The sequence below is a fragment of the Gallus gallus genome, chromosome 7, assembly GCF_016699485.2.
Source record: "Gallus gallus isolate bGalGal1 chromosome 7, bGalGal1.mat.broiler.GRCg7b, whole genome shotgun sequence".
In the NCBI taxonomy this organism is placed as follows: Eukaryota; Metazoa; Chordata; class Aves; order Galliformes; family Phasianidae; genus Gallus; species Gallus gallus.
The window spans coordinates 34444672-34470845 of record NC_052538.1 but is presented as its reverse complement, the minus strand read 5'-3'; the positions used below and the strand labels follow the sequence as shown (position 1 = coordinate 34470845).

At 45.1% G+C, this 26174-nt stretch overlaps 2 protein-coding genes across 13 annotated transcripts in view; both read right to left on the bottom strand.

The window, feature by feature from the left end:
- Positions 1 to 19228, bottom strand: part of LYPD6B (LY6/PLAUR domain containing 6B) — a 32559-nt gene extending 13331 nt beyond the window's left edge. For 6 of the 12 annotated variants that reach the window (XM_046944163.1, XM_040704384.2, XM_040704383.2 and 3 more), the window contains exons 1-2: positions 19179 to 19228; positions 6501 to 6648 (exon numbers count right to left, since the gene is read on the bottom strand). The gene's annotated coding sequence lies outside the window, so the exon portion shown is untranslated. Of the gene's footprint in view, positions 1 to 6500; positions 6649 to 12770; positions 13246 to 17523 lie in introns of those variants that run through there. The other 6 variants (XM_046944164.1, XM_046944168.1, XM_046944166.1 and 3 more) reach the window with 5 other exon arrangements.
- Positions 19229 to 19354: 126 nt separating this feature from the next.
- The window catches only part of KIF5C (kinesin family member 5C), a 67554-nt gene continuing 60734 nt past the window's right edge, over positions 19355 to 26174 (bottom strand). The window contains exon 26 of the mRNA NM_001293305.3: positions 19355 to 23101. The gene's annotated coding sequence lies outside the window, so the exon portion shown is untranslated. The remainder of the gene's footprint in view (positions 23102 to 26174) is intronic.

Sequence of the window (26174 nt, the reverse complement as noted above, 5' to 3'; positions counted from 1 at the left end):
TTAATTTGACAAATTAAAGTTGACAATTCTTCTGTTTCCTTCTTCTCCTGCTCACAAATCAACAGTAGTGCTAAACAGAAGAGCACTACAAGCAGAAAAAATTCTCACTTTCCTGACAGCAATAAATCCCTGGCAGCCAAGGCAGCCCTGGGTAAAACCATACAGGTGGGTATTGTTTTCTAGGAGCAAGTGCCAGCTTCTGTATCTGAAATCTCATCAGTGGTTTCTTCAGAGATTTATGAGCTGGTACGGGTGGGCTAAACATCAACTGAAGAGCCAAACTGGCTGCCTTTTTTTTTTGGCTGGTTGCTCTTCCTTTCAGAACAGAGCAGACACAGTCCTACATCCATTGCAGCAAACTAATCTATGTGGTTACTGATAAAGCCTACAGCTAGAAAACAGCGAATACTACAAGCAAAACCATGTGGCATTTGCACACTCTCCTTCAAAACAGATTAACAACTCAACATAAAGGCTGAATAAGCAGTTTACTGTAGCTGTTTCTCCTTATTGTGCTTCTCCTACTGTACGGGGCAGTTCCAAGAACTCCTGGATGCCATTTCAGTAAGCTATCCATATAAATGAACGCAGATGAAAACTTGCCTTGCTACTATTCCCCTCTAAACAGAAAGCAATTCACCAGGGAAAGCAGAAATTGTACTCCTTTTGTGTGTGGGAGCTCACATTCTAGCTCCTCACCATCAAAGGCCCCATGTGGTTTTTCATGAGGTTACTCAGAAAATCCTTTGTGTAACCTTAAGCGTATTTTAGGTATATAGGTCATTACTGAACTAGTACTCGGTAAATTGGAAAGGAGAGCACAAGAAGTAAGGAAAAACACACTACTAAGGAAAACTAAACCACTAGCAAACACTAGTAAGAAAATAAACAGCAATATGAAAAACACTCTCATAGCAAAAACTATCCTATACATATCAGTAGTAGTAGCAGTTGATGACTCTTCGCTGGGCTGTACAGATTTCCCTCAGCACTTGCAAACAATCCATGGAACGTACAGAGAGAAATACAGGGAAACACAGACGTTAGCCTATTGCAACTCGCAGGGTTTGCAGGATTTCAGTTGCGTTATTTATTGTCCCTTTGGACTGACAGGACAGAAATATCTGAACTTTTAGACATTGTTTTGAGGGACATAGAAACACAGTATCGTAGAATGCTAGAATGGCCTGGGTTGAAAAGGCCCACAGTGCTCATCCAGTTCCAACCCCCTGCTATGTGCAGGGTCGCCAACCAGCAGCCCAGGCTGCCCAGAGCCACATCCAGCCTGGCCTCGAATGCCTGCAGGGATGGGGCATCCACAGCCTCCTTGGGCAACCTGTTCAGTGCGTCACCACCCTCTGGTGGAAAAACTTCCTCCTAATATCCAGCCTAAACCTCCCATGTCTCAGTTTAAAACCATTCCACGTGGTTTAGTGAGTACTACTGGTAATAGGCGGACGGTTCCGTGAACATCAATGGAGGAATAAAGAGTTTCAGAGGAAACCTGGTAGCTTATTACTTCCACTCCGTCACTTCTAACACCATCCATGCATGGATTATGAAGAAATTGACACAAACAGAAATTAAATCCCCACTTCAAGGATTTACAGCCACATGTAAACAAAAGAACATAAATGAAACATCTTCAAACTCAGATCTTCTGTTCCAAGTGTCAGCCTGGAGCAACGTTATGTGCCTGTGCTACATATGAACAGCATTAAACCCCTGGAAAGGCTCAAAAAGAACATCCTTTCAGACTCTTAATTATCACCGCACTGATAAATAGAGGTTAGGTGTGGAGAATGAAGGAAAATGGGGAAAAGAAATGCAGAATGGGCTGCATCAATAAACCCAATCAAGACAATTAAATAAAAAGATGGACAGAAGGGCCAGGACAAGTCCACTGACTGAGAAGGTAGAAAGTGAGATGAAATCAGCCAATTTTAGAGCCTAAAGGATAAACTGAAAAATTTTACAAAACTAAGTTACACAACAGGTGGCAAGCTACCCTTCCATAATAGCAGGCAAATAGACAGGAAGCAATAAAGTTTATTACAGGAAAAAAGAAGTTCAACAGTCTTTTGAAGTAAGAGAGCTCTCTTGCTCCAGTTCTGAATGGGCTCCAGGCATTCCAAGGCAGCAGTGGGAAAAAGAGACAGATCTCCTGAACCACTCTGAGCCAACGCTTTAACCATTGGTATCATCAGCATACAGGGATGCTGCACCATCAAGAGTCTCAAACATGGTGTTTTCAAGCAGTATCTGTATAGTTTACCAGAGACACATAACAGCGTCCATGAAGAAGCAGATGCAGAAGGCAACACAGCTTAGAACAAGAGGGAAATGTCCCCAACTCCCAACACTGTCTAGTAAACAGAAGCCTCGTAATGCGCAGCTGCTACATCTGATGGAATAGTAAGAACAGCTGTAGTTATACATGCAGCCGTATGTCCTACTTAAGGATCAAAAAGTAACTGAATATTCAATAGTACTGATAATAAGTACTGCCTGTATTACAGGTATAAATCCTGACCTTAGGAAATGTGGTCTTAATCAAAATTAAATAGGCCATTTGACCACACCAACCCATGAGAGTCTACAAAAGGTGGTTGTGTTTGTTAAACACAATAAATCAGTAGCTGAGTTGAAGTGTTGAGTGGAAAGGTGCTGGAAGACGAAAAAAATGTCTAGAAAAGACAAGAGAGGTTACCAGAAGAGAGAAAGACAGCTAAATTCTCTGAATGCAGATCAAGACAGAGCACACTGCAAAACAGAGACTACTTTCTTCCACCCTGCCTCCATTCTCTCTTCAAAACCCTTGGTTACTTAAGTACTGATCACCTAATTAAATAAATAAGCACAGTCTTCATTTGGATAATTATTGCTGTCTACTGATATTACTCCCAACACACACTCCTCCAGTCAATAAATGCATATTGTAAGCATGCTTAAGCCTTCTGTTGATGTTCTGTGGGTTTAACTCCCCAAGAATTTGTAGGATGACACAGCAGCACCAACAAGGAGTAACAAAGTACCATTACCAGCCTGCTGGTAATCCAGCAGAATTCAAGTAATTCTCAATTCTGCAGGGGAAAAATACAGAACAGTGAGAGCACTTCCCTCCTTCCAAGTCAGGAAGAACAAGATGCTGCAATAAGCTCTGGTGGTACCTGTTGCCAGATTTCTCCAGTGCCCCCTGGTTTTGTTTGTTTGGTTTGGTTGTTTCCAAAACTTCCTTCCACCAAACACAGCAGGAAGATACAGTATGAGAGACTTTTAATGCAAAACTAGATTACAGGTTAAATACATCAACAAGCATGCAGAAAATGTTTAACTGATGAATGACTCTTAAATCCTCTTGGTCCTAAGGAGAAACTGCTGATCTGGTCAGGTCTGTTGATATACAACTGAGTGCAAGAGGCTCCAACTCAAATGCCTAAGAGCATGATGCTGATTTGCAATTATCATCTATATGTCATTTCCTCACTTGCCACACCAGCGTGAATTACCTCTTTGATGTTCTGTAGTTGTAAGTCTAGCAGTGCATCACCCCACTCACTTCATCCTGTAATTCCACTGTAAGAAATGTTTGTGTCTGTGCCTGACCTTTAATTTGTACCATTTCCTTGAGAAGTGGATTGCAGGTTAGAAATACAGTCTGATGACTTCAAGGACGCAGTTGGGAAAACACTGACAGCAGACCTAACGAGGCACACAGATGTGGATGGCAGCCCCAGGCCTGGGGACAGACTTCAGTGAGTGTCCTCCAACCAGGCAGGTCCATGCCTACTTCTAAAAACGACCTGCCAGCTGCTGGGCTCACCACGTGCACAAGCAAGTGGCAATACCTTCACACTGCCCGTGCAAATCCTGTGTCAGTGCCATGTCTTACACAGAAGCACAAAAGCAATTCACAACATCCAAAAACAAGGTTACAGCAACGACTTCCCCCTAACTAGCAAAGCACTAATGCGTAACCAGCATTCATCCTCCATGAATGTGTCAGTTCTGGAGATGAAACCTCTTCATGGTGAAGTCTGTTCAGCTGCAGATCTAAAGCACAACCCTTAACAAACAAAATTCCCAGTTGAACACTCATTAGCCCATTCCAAAGAACCCAAAGGCACAGTCAGCCAGCTGCATCCCAACAACAAATAATCAAAAGCACAGTGGGAGTATTTTTAGGCAAAAAAGAAAAAAAAAGAGACTATAAAAGACTCTATGCTTTCTATTTAGGGTACAGAGTGAACTTCAGAGCAAAACTACCATCCTGTAACCTTTGCCATGAGCGGTAATCTCGGTGGCTTTTTATCCCTGCAAAACAATTTCACACTGAACACAGTGAAGTGATGCTGCAGCAGGGGCCAAATTCCTCCAGCTCTTATCAGGCAGTGCGTAGGCACTATAAAGTGTTGTGGAAAGATAAAGTTCTCCAGCTGCTGATGGTTGCTACTGTCAGCCAAAATGAGGTCAAAAGTTAACACGGCTGGCTTATGCACAGTTTTAGGGATTGGTTAAGCTCAACCAAGAACAGCCCACTGAAAGCAACCTGAGTAATTGATAACTAAAAGCAAGACAACTAATTGATTGTTGCACTAATTGTGGCACTATCCTCTCCAGAATTTAATCCAAAGACAAAAGATCAGGACAATTTTATTTTTTAAGTATTCATGGTAAGACCTAAGGGCACACAAGAAAACACCCAACTAGGCATTTGGTACTGTATTGAACAAGGAAAAATGAACATAATGCCAGCTTAAGAGTTGGAAAAGACAGACCCAATTTTGCAGGAGGTATTTGTTGACAGCCATCAATACTGTATTCTTATAGATATGAATTCAATTTTACACATAGTCACAAAGGTAGCGAGTTTGTTGAAACACAGTCAAACCTGAAAATCTAACATATCATTCAGAACAGGAGGAAAAGTGCCCAGCTGGTGAACACGGGGACCCATATCTACCCATACTTGTACACGTTTCCAGTTAGGGCTGAGTGCTTTGCATTTGTAGCTGCCCAGAGCTTAGCACTGGTGCAAAGCTGTGCCAAAGCCAGTATCAGTTTCTTCCTCTATTCGCATGGCTGCCCTTTACAAACAATTTATTTTTAAAAGTGGGATTTTTCTCAGCTTGTCTCAGCTATAACACACCGAGAGTGTCTGACAGCTTCAGTACAGCATGAAGAGAAAGCTGAAACACTTCCTGCACACTTCCATGCACATTCCAACAGGATATTCACACATACTCGGCTGAGGGACACAGTTCATCCCAGCAATTTTTGGTTCCATCTTTCAGCTTGGAGACTGGGTGAGCCTCTGCTTCATTCTGGTGACACGGAGAAGAGCAGATTCTGCCAACAGGATCACCTCACAGACCCTATCTGATACAATCCCATAACTTGTCAGGAATCTCCACCACTGGAAGTGCTCCAGAAACAGGAGAACTATGACAGACACGCCATAAGGCTGGCCTCTCTTCAAAGGCTTAGAAGAGTGGGGTAGGGAAAAGAGGGGTGGAGTGATGAAAAAAATAATCCCATCTTAATTATACACACAGCTTAAGTATCCCATCTATGTGAAAGCTCTCCGGCTTTGTATCACGAATACCTCCAGGGCTCAGAAAGCTGCCTGGAACAGACAACCCTTGGAATGATTCTCTCCTGTGTGGCTCCTAAGTGGCTGCACAAGTGAAAAGGACAAGGGAACAGAGGGCACAACTGCAGAGGAGCTGCTGAAGTGACTCGGTTGGTTGAGCTTTGAGGGGAGGTCTCCTGGCAGCCTGCAGCCTTCCAAGAGGTGTGGAGCTGCAGGCACTGATCTCCGCCTTTGTCTGAACTGCAAACAAATCAACTTTTGTTGATTCCCCATTTCAACTGCTTTAAAAGGCAGCCCTCCAATTTTATTTTTATGTAACTGCTGATATATTACCAAAAAAAAAAGTCCAAACAAATCTGAAATTTAACATATAGAATCATAGAATCGCTAAGGTTGGAAAATACCACAGGATCATCCAGTCCAACCATTCGCCCTTCATCAATGGTTCTCGCTAAACCATGTCCCTCAAATATAGCAAGCAAAGATCACTGCAGCACTCTGTAGCAAGCAAGAAAAGAACTCAAGGTGCTCTACAAAGCTTTTACTTAAAATCATAGAATCACAGAATGGCCTGGGTTGAAAAGGCCCACAATGCTCATCCAGTTCCAACCCCCTGCTATGTGCAGGGTCGCCAACCAGCAGCCCAGGCTGCCCAAAGCCACATCCAGCCTGGCCTTGAATGCCTCCAGGGATGGGGTATCCACAAAACTCATCCTTGAAATGCCAACCATTAAGTCACTGCCTTCAGCAATGCACTCCTCATCTGCATTCGTAGGCGTAATTGGAAATATGTCCTAATATTCAGTCTGAAAAGCCTTCTCCTTTAAAATCTTATTTTTCTCAATATTTGAGCCTTTCAGGACCAGGCTCTCCCCCACTTCCTGAAATACTGACCTCTCTTACTTACCTTTTATTTGAAAAAAGCACACTGTGCTCCCTCTTTGGTTATAGTTTGGTTGTGATCCTCACAGTTAGCCCTTCCAAGATTGTCTTACAAAAGGTATCTTCTGCTTCGGTCGTTCTTGTTCACCTCCTCTGAACTCCATCCATACCATCTAGAACAAATAGAAAGGCACATGTTTGCATTTTCTGACATCATGACAGGGTTTTAATGAAATACCTGCTTTCAATACACACAAAACTGATCTTTCCACTCTGAAGTTAAATATTGCTGGCAACAATCAAAGGTCAAACAGTTCCCAAAACAATCTTTCAGCAAAACTCTCTTCACCTTTTCCTGAACATTCATAAGGCCAGCAGGAATGAATGTGTAGATTTAATGGATGCATTTTTGTCCATGTGCATTTGGTTTTGCTGTTGTGTTTCATTAATGTGACAGTACTGCAAGCTAAGCAAGGCTAAAACTAGTTAGAGTTTGATTTTCTCTGAGAAAAGCCAGAGCTTTGTGACACAAAATTATACAGGTGATAAATCAAGCAGAAGTTTTGATTTACCATTCATCTAATAAATTTCAGAGATTAGTTAAAGCTGCTTATTCTTCAGGCAACATACTGCTTCCAACCACTAGATACCTTCATTACACAGGGATAACTTTATGCTTTGAGTCATCTGCATAAATTCTACACTGATATTGGATGTATGTGATTACCTCTTTATCTTGAAGAATCACAATAGTTGATATAGAGACACTGCTATACCAGCACAATAAAGAGAAAAAAGAAAGAATTGTCATTATCATTCCACTGTTGACAAGTGTTACAAGTAAGACTGAGGACGGTTTTGGCAGTACAAAGCCAGGCTTCTGCAATGCAAGTGTGGATGAACCCAAAGGAAAGCTTTATTAGGCATTTTTTCTTGACTAGAAAGCAACTGCTACTTGAGCCAGGAGAAGGTTACCTGCACCCACACCCTTCTGAGTCACGAATACAAGGTGCGACAACGGGAGATCTGCATACCTTGCAAACTGGATAAGAAAAAAGATCACAGGCTTTGGAAACCGTTTATTCTGCTTCTTCATCTTCCTTTCAACACTTGTCATTATAGAGGCATGCTACCAACATCAACCAGCACATCTACGGGGGTGATAAGGACAGTCAGAATGCCTGACGTAGCTCTGTGCCACCCAAAGGGTGGGGGAAGCTCTCGAGGTTCCTAACAGCTCACTGCTGGCAGAGCATTCACATGCACAAACCCAGAAACTGCATTCATTTTCACATAATCTTTTACTGTCATCTTGGTAATTTCTGTAGAGACAGCAAATAGGACATGTAGCACTGCGAATCAGACCGGGTTCTCCGGATAACGGTGGGTGGCAGCATTTGCAATTTTCCTATTGCCCCATCCCTACTTCCAGGGCTGAGGTGGGAGCCCCGCTGGTTTGGGTTGGCAGAACACGTAGGTGACACATCTTTCGGTCAAAGGCTTTTTTTCTTTTTTCATTATATGAGCCATAAGGAGCCCCCGCAGCCCCCTGCAGCATCCCCAATCACAGTGCACCAAAGAAAGGTGTGTGCCTTACATTTTGGGGCTGTTTGCTTTGCAGCTGTGTGAATGCCTGTGCAAACAGCACACAGGGATATGCACGACGTGGTTAGTGTTCTATGTGGTCAGACTGCTACCTCTGAACCTCACCCCCCCAAGCAGCCTGTCTGAAAATAAACTCAGTGCCCTGCCTGCTGTTTGGAGCTGGTTTCTGGCTAGCTGGTTCGCATTCCTCACATGCTTTGGTAATAGATCAATAAATACTCAGCAGGTCTGCCTGCCTTGAGACACCTCAGTGGTATAAATGCTAGACACAGATGGATGCAAAATGCGCTGCGCTAAAGCCTGTGGGTCTATGGCTGCAGATTTATGGCAGGTTGTGTCACTGGGCTCAAACAAACAGCTCTGTGAGGCCCAGACTGCTGATTCTCACCTGATTATACTAAAGACGTCGTTGCAGAGCATGGTTATTGTCATTAGTCCATGTGCAACAAGGTGCACAAGCTATTCAGGCAGGCAAGACAAGAGAGCAGAAGCAAGGAAAGGACAAGGGGGCACGGCTTTAAGCTAAAAGAGGGGAGACTGTGGTACTGCTGCCTGGAGCTCTGGGTGCCCCAGCCCTGGAGGTGCTCAAGGGCACAGATGGGCGCTGGGCAGTCCGAGCAGGTGGGGGCTGTGAGGTCCCTTCTGGCACTGTGCTCCTTTAGCCCACTTCTTGATGAAGGAGTCAAAACCAAAGCAGCTGCATGCTCAGAAGCTGTGTGCGTGGCCATTCCTTCTAGTCTTCACCCACAACAAAACAGACCCAAATAAAAGCAACCCAAAGACTCCATCCCCCTTCCTTAGACACCATTTTCAGCAGAAGAGCAGACCTAAATATGCAAGAATTCAAGAATGTGGCAATTCTAGTAATTGTAGTAATAATAATAATAATAAAAATGAAGTGGGATACAAGCAAACAACAAAACTGAAACCATTTCCCATGGAGCAGATTGGCACAGAACTACAGCTGAGATTCCTTTCTGAGGATGTCAGCTCCTTGCCATCAATCTGGAGTCCAAAGAAAGTGGAAGAAAGTGGAAGAAACAATAGGGATATTCTTAGGCATTTAAACTAAATGAAGACAAATCTCCCTTGATGTAAGGGAGATGATATAAATCATCAACAGCTTGTAAGAATCAGAAGGAAACAAATGATGAGAAAACCAAGGCAGTGGGTGACTGTGAACGCACAGCTGGAGAGAACAAGTCAGAACAAAAGCAAAAGACAGGACAGCCTGCACAGAACCATGATGCATTTACATGTGGGTGAACCATACCAGAATCTCTTACATTTGATTACCCACTGCAGCCCAGCTCTGTCCCATGAACCTTCCCTCCCAGCTGCTGTGTCCAATGGCAGTACTGCCTTGTTAAGGATGAACCACTGGGGTTTGGTTTTGGAATGTTTGGGAAAAGCCTTCTTCCCAAAGCAGCACTGCTCTCAGTCACCGAGCAATAGGAACAAATATTTGCTTGGGTTTCTGTTACAGTGATAAAAGCATCAACTATGTAAAACATGGCTTGACTAACAGAACAACATCACCGAGTGCAAGGAGGATGCAATGACCCATGTAATCTGAAAACACCTACATCTGCAACATCCATTTCTAAAGACAAATACCTTTGCATTTTCTCACTGCTATCATTCACATCTGCACATTTAAGCCAAGGATCAAGTATTCATTAACTAAAATACACACTTCATAAACTGAAAAACATTATTTGCAACACAAGGAGTGTGACCACGAATGCAGAGTGCCCTGCAGCACTGGTGGATCAGGAATAGCTACGTTATTTGTCATCTCCCACAAGACAGATGAAGCTGCTTACACCCCATGCACACTCACTGTGAAGAGCTACCGGGTGCCCAGCAGCTCAGCCCTGCAGAAGGATATATTTGAGCAATTGTTTCCTTATAGTTTCTAATGAGAAAACATAAAAAGTACATGATTTACCCTTCCTACACTGTCTCTTCTATTACCTCTCCTCTGTCCCTGTTGTACTGAGGTCTATCGTTGCTGTCCTTCAATAAGAACACTACCATACACCAACCAGTTTAATCCTCAAGAACAGATTTCAGTTCCATTACTCCATACATTCCAGTCCTCTGCACTTTCTAACAAGAAGCAGTGAGCCACGGCAGTATTGTTGCTATAGCCTAAAATAATAGAAACTGATGTTCAAAAATGCTACAAGAATATGAAGTGATTTTCAAAACTGAAGATGAAAACATGCACATGATGTATTTAATGAATCTCCTGCAGCCATACTGAGTGTTGGACCCCAAAGTGAGGAGAAATACAGAAGAACAGCAATGCTTTCCAGCATTAGTTTCTGCTGTAAAAATCAACTTCAGTATATACTCTACAGCTAGACCTGATGACATACCTAAATCTACACCTGATGTTGTGGCTATCAGCCTTTTCAAGCCTGTTTTAATGTCAGGAGCTTAACAAGCAGAAAAACAAACAAGAACTCCAAAGAAGACCAACGTCATTCAACAAAACCCTCTCCTTATGCTTTTCTCTCTTTTTTTCCTATATTTAAAACATTGCATGCATTCTTGAGAAGACAAACGATGACAGATTGATTCGCAAAACCATCTTAAACTTTTTTTTAATCTGTTAATTTAAAAGAAAAAAAAACCTCTTAAAAACAGTCATTGGAGCTTTGAGCTTGTGCAATGTGAAAGCTGACACTGTGCAGCAGGAGGTACAGTTTGCCTTTGTCTGAAGTTAATTTAGAGGCTATTATTTCCTCTGCAGGTCTAGTCATATTTTATTGTATGAAATGCATTCCTTTATTATGTTAAGATAAACGTTAAAGTGTTTTATTGTGGTAATTTCTTTAAGATAGCGAATATGGTGCTGGCACGATCCAAGTCAGGTGCAGGAAGCCAGAAGCTCCCAGTTCCCTTTGCAGCATCCCTCCTGGCTGCTGCTGCTGCCAGAAAGCCACTGCAGAATCTGAGGCTCGGGCTCCACACATCCATGCAGCGTCTCCTTACCTTCACCCTGCCTACACCCTGGTGTATGGCATACAAGCAAATGCCAATTAATAAAAACATAATTTCATCTGAAGTGTAAATACCCACATATGTTCTTTAGTCATCCTTGCTCCAATCCCAGATCAGCAGAGCTCTCTGCCACAGGCTTTCCCATTGACATTAACAGGCTCATACATACAATGAGATGCTTGGCTTCTTCAGTCCAACACAAAGATAAGCCAGGTGAGCCTAGAGGTCTCTTCCAACCCTAGTGACTCCACAAGTCTGTGATTCTATGATTAAAGAAAAGAAGAAAGCTCCATGGCCAACACCTACCACTCACCACTATGGAGAAACTGAACACCATCTGTTTGAACATGGAGGCTGTAACATTCATTAGATGATTAATGCCCTTATTGCATGAGAGGGACTGCAACGTTCAGTATGTTTTATTAATGTGGTTACTAAATGAGAGGCAGAGTTTGTGACCAGCAACCTTGGGGGGCTGCCTAACCCAAGGGTACCACTCCCTGCCATCCAGTAACCTGAGCAAACATAGGTGAACCTTGTGAGTTGTTGAAAATCTAATACAAACCAAGCAATATTTTGCTGCTTTTAAATAAAATAATTTCCTCAAGACTCCAGTCACAGTGGGAAACAGGATTTTAAGGTCTGAGTTGTTACAAGGCTGATTAAAGAAACACGCTAATACATGGGGTACAAGTTTTGGAGGTGAGGAAAGATTAATAACCCAGGTATTAACATACTATTATAGCTACAGGCACAATGAACTTCACCCACGTATTGGGTACTGCATTACAGGATTCACATTCACAGCCTCAGGCTTTCCTATCAAAACAGGACATGAACATTTCAGCTCCCTGAACCACTGGGCACTGCACTGACAGGTCAACCCATTCAAGCACAATCTGCCAGTCCTTCCACATGAAGTCTCTCTTCACCACCACAAGAAGTTGGAAAAAAGTCAAACCAAACTCTGGCTGAACCATTCCTGTGATAGAATGGGTATCAGATATGAACTGTGTGGCTTTCACATCTGTACATCCACCACCAGTAGTTCTGTCTGTGATCAAATTCCAGAGAGCTGAGCTTATTTTGATGAGATGGGCTGACACAGAGCTCGAGCAGCAGCTTGAAAAGCCCCAAGTTTAAGCTGAACAAAGCCACCAGTGCTTCTAAAAACCACCACAGCAACCTCATGACACACACAGCTGAAACATGTAATGCCCATTTCCTCACATTCTGCCTCCCTGCTGCTCCCAGGATCCCACAGGCACCCCCATTTCCCATTCCTGGACCACATGAGGCTTGGCTCGCAGGCACAGCCCGTTCTGGCACGCTGAGCACCTCTCCACCCACCTCCCAGCTCAGGCTCACGTGGATGCACGTGTGTTCATCTGAGGGGTTGGGTCCAGCAGTGCTCAGACCAGGTCCCTTCATTCTGCAGGGATACTGATGGGGCGTGAGGTGTTTGAAACTGGCACTCTGTCTCACCTGGAGAGCTGGGGCAATGCCCTCCATGGTTTCCAGCACTCAGCCCAGCACTTCTCCCACCGAGCACTCGGACCAACAGCCAGATCATCTCTCCTGATCCCTCCTGCTGAAACTGATACAGCTTGTAGGGAACTTCAAAGGTCCGTCCTGCAGACAGAAAGTCTGCACACACACACACCGAGCAGACACTCACCCGAGAGGAGGAAGACCTGCATTCCACTCTCTGTCTCTGCTATCAGCTCTTTTATCCAATGGCTTCGGCATATAAAACATCTGAATCTTTAGGGAAGGTAAATACCACCAATAAATCAGAATAAAGTGCTGTATTTCCAGGAGAGCCACGGTTGGAAAACCTGTATTTCCCCAGCTTGCCTCTCCTGCAAGCCTCCAGGCATCTTCCCACAGGTGGAGCGCAGTCCTCAGCAGCTGCTGTGAATTCCCAGGTATGAGGACACTCGCCAGGCATGCAGCACATCACTGCTCCAACACCGGTGTTACAGTTCCCAGCAGCATCTTCATGACTTAAAACATTACAGGGGCTATTCTGAAAAACCACCTCTGAGTTTTGATGGATTTAGCCACAGGTCAAAGCTTTACGGTCAATGTCTGTGATAGCAGGCTGTTAAAAACATGCAGTGCTTGCAGCTGCTGGAAAAATGCAATGCATCAAATCAGTTCGGGCACTCCTGGGTATGGTTGGTAGTGATTAACAATTAAACCCTCTTCCAAGCAGACTTAGAAGTTGATTAACTACTGCATCCTTCACAAAGGAAACAATTCAGTTAAAGCACCCTGAATTAGCAGGGACATAGCATTCTCCCAGCAGAAAACAGCCAGTTTAGGGGAGCACAGTTACTGTAAGAGCACTGAAGGGACTTCCCCTTGTCTACTCCTTCAAAGAATATGTGCCATATTCAGTATATAAACCAATGTGTTTTATGTGCATATACATCAGCAGCATTTTCCTGTGGTAGTAAAATGAGTAAACCCAAAGCTTTCAAAGTAATTTCACTGCTCATTTTATGGATGTTCCTGGCCCTTTGATGAGCTGCCACCGACAGAAGGCAGCCTCAGTTCCATGCCTTTGTTGCTACTGCTCGTGGGAACCACACCTCTTCCCAGGTTGGCTGTGGGAACACAGCACTGGAAATCAGACAGTTATCTCCCATCCGCAGCCCTCCCAGCACAAATAGATGTACATTACATATAAGGAGGGAATTCTTTACCCAGAGGCAGTGAGGCCCTGGCACTGCCCAGAGCTGTGGTTCCCCAATCCTTGGAGGTACCCAAGGCCATGGACGGACCCTGAGCAGCCTGAGCCAGGGGGCAGCCCCTGCCACCCACGGCAGGGGTGGGGCTGGGGGCTGTGAGGTACATTGTTCTATGGCTCTATGGCCTTTGAGGTCCCTTCCAACCCAACCAATCCATGGTTCTATGGCCTTTGAGGTCCCTTCCAACCCAACCATTCCATGGTCCTATGGCCTTTGAGGTCCCTTCCAACCCAACCAATCCATGGTTCCATGGTCTCTGAGGTCCCTTCCAACCCAACCATTCTGTGGTTCTATGAAGAAATGATCAAACAAGCTATAGCCAAATAAACAGACAAAAATGAAAGATGCTTGCCACAGTTCACACAATTCCTGTCCCGGCCATGGCTTTAGGGGAATAATTAAATGCTCAGTGTGCTCATAACAAAATCCTTTACCTAAATGTCCTGCTTGAAAGGGATATACACAAGAACTGTGCTCCACAAAAGACTGGAAACTCACCTACAAAGATCATTCTAAAAACCTGGTTCTGCAGAACCATCCTGCAGCAAGCTCTGGTCTATGGGAGGACAACCTACTCATCTGCCTGCCCAATTCGGCTGAATACTATCAATGCACTTCTTAAAAATTCTTCGTGTATATTAACATGCATCTACATACATACAAACACTCGTTTCTCTGATAACATAATCAGTATGAAAGCACAACGAGCTAGGTGACATACCCCAAATGCTGAAGCACTGCTTTTAGCTGATAAACATGAGTGAAAATTGAAGATGTATGATGACAGCTGGGACTAAGGCTCAGATTAGGGCAGAACTTTGCATTTCTGTAATAACTAAGAAACAGGAACAACAATTAAATCGATGCACTGTGCCTGCTTTTAAGCTGTGTTGACTTAGAAGCGTACATACTGCCAAGTTTCAAGTCCCATCTTGCATATGTCCAGGCACATGATTTAGCACATTATCACAACCACGAAGGCCTCTTACATGGAAGCAATGCAGGAAAACAGCACCGTGTAAGATTACTGAGTGCCAATCATTGCCCTCCCAGCTACAATAGATTATTGTAAGAAGCAGCCACTTAATAAACTGATAACATTCCTCACAACACAGACGGCTCCTCTCCAAAGCCAAAGACAATAGAGAAAAAATAAAGCACAAGGAAAAGTAATTTAAATGTGAATCGTATCATCACTCCATTACATGTTAGCATTCACATGAGAGGGCCCACGATCTTATCTAGTGATGGTTAACCACAGGCGACATGGATTTAACTAGTTAAGAGATCTCAATTCCCTCCACTTTGGCATCTGAGAGTACGAGCAAACACTTCTGCAATGACATATGGTTCTTAAAACCATCTACCACGTAGTTACTTCACCATGGTCAAACTGCACCGACAGCCCAAAAAGCCAAACAGGCAAGCATAATAATAGCCACGTTCCTATTTCCCTGGTAAGCAGCTGAAACGGACCCAGAGGACATTCCTCCTTCAGTCAGAGCTGTCCTCAGAAATAATGCAGTGCTGCCCAGAGCAAAGAAAGGAAAGGAAACACTTCCTTCTCCTTCTGCACTGCCTGAAATCACTGCATCTCTGTTAACTACCAAGATTGCACACAGTTGTTCACTCAGCCCTCCAAGTCCCAGGACCAACTTGTAATTGCACTTACTCTAGCATGACAGTCAGATACAAAGAAGGTTCATAAACATATTCACGTGCCTAACGATATTTTCAGGCGGTTGGACACCATGGGGCATTTTTTCAAGACCAAGTAACCCTTAAAAACAACTAGAAGTGGCCCATCTACTTGTTGATTCTCTGTACCTGCTGTTGTTTTATTTCCGTAAGGATTTCTCAGAAGATCTGACGTCAACAGCTGATCTCTGTTAAAAACACATCGCTTTTCAAGAGTTTGACACTGCATGAAGGCTGGATGTGGCTCTGGGCAGCCTGGTCTGGTGGCTGGCGACCCTGCACATAGCAAGGGGTTGGAACTGATGAGCATTGTGGTCCTTTCCAACTCAGGCCATTCTGTGATTCTACAATTCTCTGAAGGCCCCAGGAGGGCTGCTGCTTGCCCTGTACATTATTTAAAAGTGAAAATAAGGTGAAGGTTGGGTCCTGTCATCTCTCTTCGTTCCATCCTCCCTCAGCCCTGTGGCTGACTGACCTCAGCCTGCGACACAACACTCACTGGAATAGGGGCAAAAACTGGAAGAGCACAAGGGAGACAAATCTCACGCTGAAGGCAACGTATGGGCATGACCCACGCAGCAAGGAGCAGCCTGCGAGCAGCTCAGGGCTGGGCCACGGTGACAAGGCAGAAGGCCTCGATGCTGCACGAGCAAAGGCAGTTCTTCCCCTCCATTAATTCCTACTGAAATATCCTTCTGCACCCCTGCAATCTGGCTTTGAACCACAGCAAACAATCGTTGCGGTCAGCCCAACATTTATCTGTCAAACCTGCGGGGTGCTGCTCCAGTCAGCACCGGCCAGGAGGGGAGCAATGTCTGCTGTGCTGCTCTTGGGATGGTCACAATAGCTGAGGAACTGCTGAGAGAACTGATGTCCTGAGCCCACTCGAGCAGGTGGGAAGAATAAATCCTACACTGGAAGAGAGCATGTTTGCAGAGTCTCACTCCAGTGGTTACAGCCAGGAGTGGCCATAGACAGAAAGCATCACTGAGGGAGGACATGCCACCACGAAACACTCAGCACGACTCACAGCGACACGGCAGCAGATCGGTATCTTGGTTATCTTAGAACTGCAACCTGCTGAGCTCCTGACCTCGTTGTGTTACCATACGCAGCTCCAGCAAAACCTTTAGCTGCAAACACAGCTCTTCAGAAAAGGCAAGTATCAGTTCTGCACGCTGAATCTCTCATTTCCTACAGCTAATGAGGCAGAAATCCTACCTCACTTGACACATCTTTCTTCTTGTCTAATTATACTGTAATTATTAACTTCATGCTGCTACTTCACAGACAAAGAGAAATTTTCAAGTCCATGCGGATTAGCTGTAAATCTGCAACTAATATCTCAGTAGTGTTTTGAACGCCCATTTTAAGTTTGTCCACACGAGACTATTTGTATTCTTTTTAGCTGTAGTCCTGTAAATCTGCTCACCTCTGCAAACGTTCACTTATTTACAGCAAGGGTTGGGAAAGAATGCAACTTCGTTTCTGAGTTGGACTGTTTTGAATCCGGATCGTGTCACCAATCCATCCCGCAAAAGAACGGTACTGAATCAACAGAGGCAGGCGGGAATCACACAACAGGAACATAGAACCGTTCCAGTTGAAGACCTCTAAGATACCCTCATCCAACCCCACCCACCCCCCACGCCCACTGCCCACATCCCTCAGTGCCACATCCCCACAGCTCTGGGACACCCCCAGGGACGGTGACCCCCACTCCCTGTGCAGCTGTGCCATGGCAATCCACGGGGTGCGATTCCACTTGCACTCCACAAATACACAACATTAAAGAGACACGTACTGAAAAGAACTGCAGGAAGCGGTCACGTCTCCAGGTACCTGGAGTAAAACAAAACTCCTCGTGTATTCGGTAATTCCCAGCATACCGGCGTCTGGCAAGAACTGAGGTGATCTGCATTTTGTTTAATGCTTGACTTCACTTTATAGCTTTAAAGCCCTGGACACAGGACCCACCTCTGAGCAGAGAGATCTCGGAGCAGCCGCACTGCTGCAGAGCTAAGATCAGGCGTCCGATAATGTCCTCCATCCTGCCACTCTCAGATGGAACGTCCATCAGAGGATAACCCCAAGCAGTCCTGCAGCCACCAGGAGCCAGACGCTACAGAAAGCACTGCAGTGATGAGTCTGGGGAAGGTGTTGCGTTACTTGAGCCAGACACAACAGATGGAGACAGCGGGCTTTTGGGCAAAAAGATGGCCCCGGTGAGAGAACAGCACTGAGACAGCACCCACCGAAGCTACAGGCTAAGGGAAACCCACCCATAGGAAATTACAGCCCAAACACACTTTCTTAGCTTGTTACCAGCTGAGAAAAGGAAGGAAGCTCGCACCGACACTTAAGCTCGCATTTAACATCTCACGCCTATGTGGACACCATATTCTTGTCCCTGGCCTCAAGTAAATCGGGCTGTAAGGCAAAAGCAAGACCAGCAAACAAGATTTTCAGCAGCGAGGGGATGCGCAGAACGCCGCCCGCTGAGCGAGCCCAGCCATACAACAGCCGCGTCCGCACAGCCCCATCGATTCCACAAGCTGTTAGCTCCATTTCTGCAAATTAAGCTGAGCTCTGAATGAGCGCAATTTGCCGCAACAGGTTTATTCACATCGAGACAAAGCTGGGGCAGCATTTTTTTTCCCCAAAAGGATTAGATGACTGTAACTTCTACCACCTGCACTTAAGCATGTTTAGACTGCGGGAAGGGTAATCACCACACTGCAGGGCACGATCCGCAGGGGTCAGGAGATAATCTCCCTCCCATCTCTCCCTTCCTGACGTTGCCCAATTGGCGAGGTGCATAATAGGGGATATTAGTCTTCCCCGAAGCGCTGTTATTCACCGCTGCCAGAGGCAGCCCTGCAGACCTGAGATTATGAGCCGCGCACGACGGCAGCCCGTTCCTCCCAGCTCCAAAATCCTCAGAGCTGGAAGGCCACGCTGTTCTTCGGATACAAACTGTTTCCTCCTTCTTTAAAGCCTTCGCAGATGGGAGCCCAAAGGTGCACCACCGGGGCAGTATTACAAGAGGTGACTGCCACGCCAACGGCCCGCACACCACCGGGGACAGCGCGTTTTTCAGCTGGCTTTTCTTCTGCCGGTGTGGGGAACGCTCAGAGCAAACACACAGATGTAAACCAAGCACTGCTCCTACCTCCGGCGCCAGTTTGCAGCCTCTGTCACTCAGGGTAGGCGTGGGGATTTCGGGCTTAACTCCTCCATCACCGCGGTGCCTGCGAGGTGCGCCGCGCTGCACAACGGCCGGCGCGACGCGGATCTGCCCCCCACAGCTCGCAGCGCTGCGGAAGGCTCCCGCCGTACCACAGCCCCGCGTGCGCCTCCGGCGAGCAGAGCGCAGCAGATGAAGCACCCGGCAGCCGCCGCCAGAGCACGCGGGGCACGAACGACGCAGCGCCGCGCCTCCGTTCTTACGACACCGAGCGCACAACCGCGGCTTCGCAGCGCGCCCGCACGACGCGCTTTCCACACCGGGGCCGCCCGCGCCGCGCCCCGCGCGCTCCCGGGGCCGCCACCGTCGCCTCAACGGCCGCCGCGCGCGCCGCGCCCCTCCCGCCCTTCGCCCCGCGCTGAGGGCCCGGCCGGGCCCCGCTCACCTGCCGCCCGCTGCGGCCGCGGCTCGGCGCTCGGCGGGCGGTGCTGCCCCGCGGGGTGGGGCCGGGGCGGGGAGCGAGCGGCGCTCGGACACCCCCACACCCTCCCGGGCGGCGCTCCCGAGTATGGATGGAGGGAAGGGCGCCGGCCGCGACCGACGCGCGGTGTGACACAACGCTGCAAAGTTTAGTTCGGTTTTATTTTCCACTGTAACGGTTTTCAAATGGTACATCATGCAGTCTGCCAGCGTACCCATCCGTCTCCGATAGAACTGCAGAACGAAGATAAAATACTTATCTCCACGGGATGGGGGAAGAAGGGTTCAGATCTGCTATCAAGAGATTAATACATTTCAGCATTGCTTGGTGCAATGGCAAAAACAAAAAAAAAAAGTTCCCCTTGTTACCAGCAAAAGGTGCCCACACTTTATTATTTTTTTTTTTCCTAAAATGAACACTACTGTAAAGATACACAGAGCCCAGAGAGTACACGTCTGCAGCACACGGCACACACTTTACAAACTAGACATGGAGAATTCTACAGAGCGCCTCAACCCCGCGGTTCTCCCACCACGAAATGCGTTCCAGAGGACGAGACGGGGAGCGAAGTGGTGCAGCGGGGTTCCGTCCCGCGCGGCAGATGTCGGCCGGTGCGCTTCGGTTCGTACAGGCACAGCAAAGAGGAAAGTCAAAGCAAGAGCAGGTTCAGGCCATCCTGCCGACTCGCTGCCTCCGCTTGGTGCACGCCCTCGTGTTTACGCAAGGTCTTCCTCCTCCGATACTGGAAGTTGGATCCTAACCCTTTTTCTGTTGGGCCTCCATGAGCAATTGGTTTGAATGGCCATTTATTCCAATCCAACTTGAATTCTTTATTACAGTTCCAAGCCTTATCTATCGAAATGGCGGTACCTTAATGCATAAGGCTTTGTGAAATGCAGTTTAAAAGCTACTCGTTGGGTTCTATTGGCAGAAACCATCACTGTAAAGGTGTTTGGTTTTATTCTCTTTTAATTTTTTCAATATTTTCAGGATAATCCCATCTCACCCTTGCTGAGTAAAACACAACCTTCAGATGTGTTTCAGCCAAGATCTTCCCAGGTTTAACTTTCCTTGCTTTTGAGAAAACAAGTCAATGAAACATGAATTCAAGGAGAAACTCAAGAGGGTGGTGACGCACTGAACAGGTTGCCCAAGGAGGCTGTGGATGCCCCCTCCCTGCAGGCATTCAAGGCCAGGCTGGATGTGGCTCTGGGCAGCCTGGGCTGCTGGTTGGCGACCCTCTGCACATAGCAGCGGGTTGGAACCAGATTATCATTGTGGTCCTTTTCAACCCAGGCCATTCTATGATGCTATGACATCACTGAGAGAAGCTCAGCTGAGCAGGAAATAGCATTTTATTCCTTGAAAAAGAACAGTACGTACTTTAGTTCCATCTGAAGTATGGTTTCCATTTGTGAACAGTGTTTCCACCAAAACGTGTCCCATGCAAGACATCTTAGATGTGAAGTTTCATTTGCGCTATACAAATCACGACTTGAAAATCAGCCTAGAATAAATGTGACACAACATTCAAAGAGCAAAGAAAGACAGCATCAGGTGCTGGAAATGACAAAAGACAGGGTTTGATCCCTGTGGAGCAGATGTGTGGCTTTCATTTTCTATCTATAAAATACATGAGATTTAAAAATGGTACAAAAGTTGGATATACAATAAGCAATACAAACTTAAACTGCCTCATTAAAATAGGCTACAAAACAAGAATCTATAAGCAGGATAAGTTCAACGGACAGACTGGATAATTTCCAATTAAGCATCTAATGTGTTTCCTTTGGAGGAGCCTAGCCTGATGCATCTTGTCGGTATTTCAGTTACAGAAAGTCCTCTCACAGTCTTGAAGCAGAAGTTAACTTGGAGACGCTCCCATAACTTTAGCTAGATGAACTGACTGGCTGATCAGCACTAGCACAATTAAGAGATGTCAAAGCTAACTTAGTACTCAAGCTGAAGAAAGCTGTCTAAACTGTCATACGTAACTGATGATAACAGCACGAGCAACTTGGGAAATTGCATTTAAAATGCAACTCCCTACCAGATTTTGAATTCAAAACACAGAACAGCAGCTGTACTACAATACAAAATTGGGCAGCAACTAAGAGTTTGGTATTCTGTTTTTAAGACAAGTGCATTAGAACAAAAACAAGAGGATAATTAGTTCATAGCAGAGAGTTCAGCTCTGAGCAGCACGGAGTAGTTCTGAGTTAGGAATTCTACCAAAGGTTGCATATGGCGAGTTCACAGTTCATTTTCCTGGCAGTGCACATGCACATAAAAGAAAAATATAAAACTCTGAGAAATACAAAATAAATTAAATACATGCAAATTTTGCAACTTCATTAAATATTTTTTGCAAAATGCTCCCAAATATAGTGCAACATCAAAAAAAAAAAGTTAAATTAAGTCCAACTTTCTTTGCAAGAAACTAAGTAAAGTCAGTAAAAAAAAAAAAAAAGTAAATTTGCAGTATTTCAAAAGGCTCTCCATTACCTAACTAGTTTCATGTCAATGTGAACACATTCGGAAATTAAAGAATAAAATCTCTATCTCAACCTAAGAGCAAACACCTGCAGAAGAAGACGGAAGGGCCGCGCTCCGCTGTGCCCTCCCTGGGAGCCGCACTGCTGGGTGACACGGATATGTGACACAGCAGCAGGAGCAGCTTCTACCTGCAGCCGTGCTCTCCCAGAAGGATTCCAGTGCCCCCTTGCTGAGAAGCTGAACACGTTCTGCCTGGCACCAGGGAGGTAGGAAAGGCTCTGAGCACAGCAGGATGGCTTGCATATTGTTACACAAGCAGTAAGTACATTCTTTCCCCTTTGCAGCGTGCTCTTCACCTCCTAACAGATATATTTCCCAATTCGGTCTGCAAGGGACAGCCTGTGACCTGCACCTCCTCATGGACCCTTTATACCTTAAGGTAGGGCCCAGGGCTTTGGGGGATGTTTGTGTTTTTGGAAGGGAGTGCCTGTTCCGGTCGGGGACTGCTCCCTCCCACGTGTGAATTCCGCTGCGAGCAGATCAGGGCTTGCCAGAGGCTTTCCCAAGACAGGACTTCTGCAGCATTCTGAAAGCTTTCAAACTGTCATGGAGAACAATGCTTAGCAACACACGGCCAGCCAACGCACTCCAGGAAAACCCACCACCGTAGGGAGAACTACAGGCAGACCAGATCGTAACCTGAAGATAAGCCACACATACAAGTCTTGTAACTACCAAACTCCAAAAACCTAGATTTATACTAACAGATTTCTCTGCAACCCATTTGATCTTTACCAGGTACTGCAAGAAAGGTCATTTTATACAGTCCAAAGGTTTTATCAGGATTTTACAAATGGTTCTTTGGGGAAATTTCCTTCCAAAAATGTAAGCAGTAAAATTAAACCATGTAGCAGCACATTTTCATCCCTTAAAAATATAAAATAATATGTATATTATACAGTAAATCAGTCATGACTGAGCACAATCACCTGCCTTTGATGGCACTTGGTCACCGAATAATTAATTCTTGGATGCCAGAAGTCGGGATTTACTGATGTGACAGAGGACTTCCGACAGCATCGGGCTGAGCGGAGAAGCCCCAACCTAAGCAGTGCCAGGGGGTCACGCGCTGTCGGTGCCATTCTGGGTGGCAGACTTCCTGTGGGTACTGAGATGGTTACGTTAAATACATTGTACAAGTATCTGTAGAAGAGTTGAGCTGAAGACTTCTGTACACGTGGAGATCCTACGAAGCTCAAAATACCTATGGCCAGTGCGTCGCAGATGGCGGTAGGAAGCGCAGGATGAACAGAACGTGGATCAGGTTGAAGAGGGGCATAAAAGAAAGTAGTGACTTAATGATAGTCTGTAACATGCTAAGTGGGACTGACCTGTCAAAAGAGAGTGAGAAAGGTAACTATAATTAGTGGATGCTTAAGATTAGAAAGCAGATATGCAACATGGCAAATAACTGATACTGACACTTGGCAGGAACTCAATATGCACAATCACACTGCCACGAGAACATCAGTGTGAAGCACCATTTCAGGAACTCATGGAACAAGTCTCAATGACTAAGTCTCAGAGAGGAATTCTGACAGTTTCCAGCCCACAGACTGGCACAGTCATAACGACACGATGGTCTTGATGGAATTCATTCTTTGCCACCTCTAACGCGGCATTACGTCTTGTCTAAAGACATCCTTAAGCACAACAGAAAGGTCTTCTTTCCCACTTCTTATCTTTCTGTTCCCTTCATGGGATTTTTCTCTCTACTGGAAGGAGCTGAAGAACAGATGCACACGCGTGTCTTAATTAACAAGTATGGAACACCACCAAGTTTGCAAAGATAGTATAAAATGAAAGGAACAAAAGACTACAAATCCAGGCAAGTTGTCCTTTTGCAAATATCTCCTGGAAAAAAGGTTCCTTCCTGATGTGTATACACATACAAACACACACACACATATATAAACAATATAAATAACATGAATATAACATAAACATATAAATATTTTATATAATATCCTGATGAGGTATTATGAAAATCGACAGTATCACCTTACACAAAAATATTGATATTTCAGAGGCCTCTTTCTCACTAATTTCAAGATGTTCAAATAGGTTGCTAAGTACAAAGTTGATTTGCAGCTTGTTATCAATACTTGGAAGCACCGATCTTTGATTGCATTGGAAATTTTTATGCTTTTCTCATGAGCCATATGGAAAGCAACATATAAGCAACTGAATGTGCCTGGCACTTGTTAAGTAGCTAGCACAGGATCTTGTAAAGAGAGCAACATTTTGCTCAATTACATGTTTTCTTGTTTGATTGTTTAACACAAAACTTCCCAGTATTACAGACCAAGTTATTAGAAAGAATCAACTCATCTGTGTTGTTTGAATTTACCCTGATTTAGCAGTGGGAATTGTAGCTCCCTCCTAGTTACCATCCTCATTAACATCTTCAAGGCAAGCGGGATAGTTGGTTATTAATTTGTGCATTTTATTGCCTAGATTAATGTAACCAGCCTGCCTAGATTAACTATAGTTATTCATCTTGCTTAAGGATGGGGAGGTGCCGGGAACATACCAGAGACTTTAGGATAAGGGAAATCACATTGTCAAGAGGTTGTTTGCACAGTGTGCTTCACAAATACAGATCCCATACAAGCTGGTTTAATAATTTCAGTAAGCCACGATGGAGCATTACTGCAATTGTTAGCATATCTTCATTTCACTTTTCTTTTCAAATGAGGTACCAGACAAGTTTAAACAAACATGAGAAGGGCAGGATAGGCAGATAACCAGCTTGCTCAGGATTTGAAATACGAAAGCACATGCTTTGTCAACATATTTAGCTCCCTGCATCTGCTATTGGTGTGCCTTGCTGTGCGGGGTTCCCATGCAGCACCTGAACACACCCAGTTGTGCCACTTTGCTCACAGGTGCATCAACAGTAGGAGAGAGTCCTTCAGACTGCCACCAGGCCCTTGAGAAGAGTGCTACAAACACAGTGATAGCCAACCCAGAAGTTTGTATACAGCACCTGAAATGCTCTCCAACACAGCAACTCGAGTATTTATTTCATATCATGACCCAGACTTGTCCTGAACCTCAGCCCTACCCCTCCCAGAGCTCTGTTAGTGCCCCTCTGTCCCCTTAGTTAGGTGTGTGATGTAATTAAAGACGATGTAAAGATAATCTCTGGTCCATCTGAAGACAGTTATTAAATAATGAGCTGCAGAAATGCAGCACCACCACAGCTCAGCTCTCCCTCAGTAAGGTGAAGAACAGGAGTGTGGCCTCCAGATGGGGTGTATGGAAGGATTCTGGGCAGGTCCACGTTAGCCATTTAAAGACAGAACTTCAAAATGAACTGATTTGTACTAACACAGATCTGCATACGTATTTCAAGTGTGAAAAACAATTCAGCATGGATTTCTACCCAATCAGGACTCACACTGCCACAGTTATCCTGTTAGCCACACCAACGTGCACTCCCTTTCTCTTAACTTCATCAGATCTGTCTGAGGTTTGCCCCAGGTAACAAACTCATTGCAGTTAAATTTCTGAACATTCCTGAAACTGACACAGATAGAGGAATTCTCACTTAGGGATTCATTCCTTGCTCTATTGAGTCTTCTGCTTAAGTTGGCCACCGGCAATTTGCAATTTACAACAATGTTTTATTAATGCCCATTGGCTGTTATTGATGGAGCGCTCTGCTCAGGTTAATGATTCACAATTCCTGACCAGTCTAGCAGCAAAAAATGGCTACTGTCTTCATTGTGAATGATGAGTGAAATAAGACAAATTTCCCCTCATCCTGGTATAAAATTGTCGTTCTAAAGAACGTGTTACTTGACAGCAAACATTTATCTAGAAAAACCGTTCTTATTTCAGTGCTGCTAAACGACTGTCAAAGTTCTGCTCTATTCTCAATGTGTAGAACGATGTCAATTAATAACACAGAGCGTAGGGTCAGACTGCTCAACAATGCTATGAAAATAATCTGTACAGAATTTACCTGTACAGCGTTCCCTGCCAAAGCAGTACCTTTCCCAATACTCCTAACTAAAGTCCCCAGGCCTTCACCCATGGAGCTCAGAATTCAGATTACTGGGATACTTCCCAGATCATTTGGCAGCCACATACCTACCATTTGCCAACAATATTGTAACCAAAGGACCAAAGCTGATGAGAACTGACCTTCCTTAAGCATCACCCAGTCAGCAGGAAGCAACATTACTATCATATGAGAAACACACAGAGACACGCTTTTTTAATGGCTTCATTCCAACCTGTAGGGCTTCCATTTGGTTTTCAGATGTTGTTTGCCCCTAATTTTTTCAGAAGCCCTAACCCCCTAAGTTAAGCCAGCTTCTTCTAAGATCTTCCCAATTCTTTTTCTCCTCTCCCATTACCTATGACCTCGTCAGCAACACGCTTCAGGTATGGCCT